Source organism: Plectropomus leopardus, unplaced genomic scaffold (genome assembly GCF_008729295.1).
Source record: "Plectropomus leopardus isolate mb unplaced genomic scaffold, YSFRI_Pleo_2.0 unplaced_scaffold39383, whole genome shotgun sequence".
NCBI classification, from domain to species: domain Eukaryota; kingdom Metazoa; phylum Chordata; class Actinopteri; order Perciformes; family Serranidae; genus Plectropomus; species Plectropomus leopardus.
Window position 1 is genome coordinate 1 of NW_024643109.1, and position 246 is coordinate 246.

Below are 246 nucleotides of genomic sequence, written 5' to 3' on the forward strand. Positions count from 1 at the left end.
CTCAGTGGTGTTCCTCTCCACGGAAGTCTTTAGTAAAAGGCGAAAGACTTGTGCGCTATGAAGAAAAACCAGAGCATGTACAGCCCTCCGCACCGGAGCGGCCAAAGACCCTCGTGGTCCCAGTCATTACGCTCACGGTGAGCCTCGCTTGTGCCGCCTTCCAAATCGCACTGCCATAGTGCATAAAATGTTTACGTCATCCGTATGTAAAATACATTTGGTAACAAGTCCCCCACTCCCCGGGAC

General features: G+C 52.0%; 1 pseudogene; it reads right to left on the reverse strand.

Annotated features, from left to right (window-relative positions):
• LOC121938995 lies at positions 1–77 on the reverse strand (annotated as a pseudogene; the record flags this gene model as incomplete).
• Between the last annotated feature and the right edge of the window lie 169 nt (positions 78–246).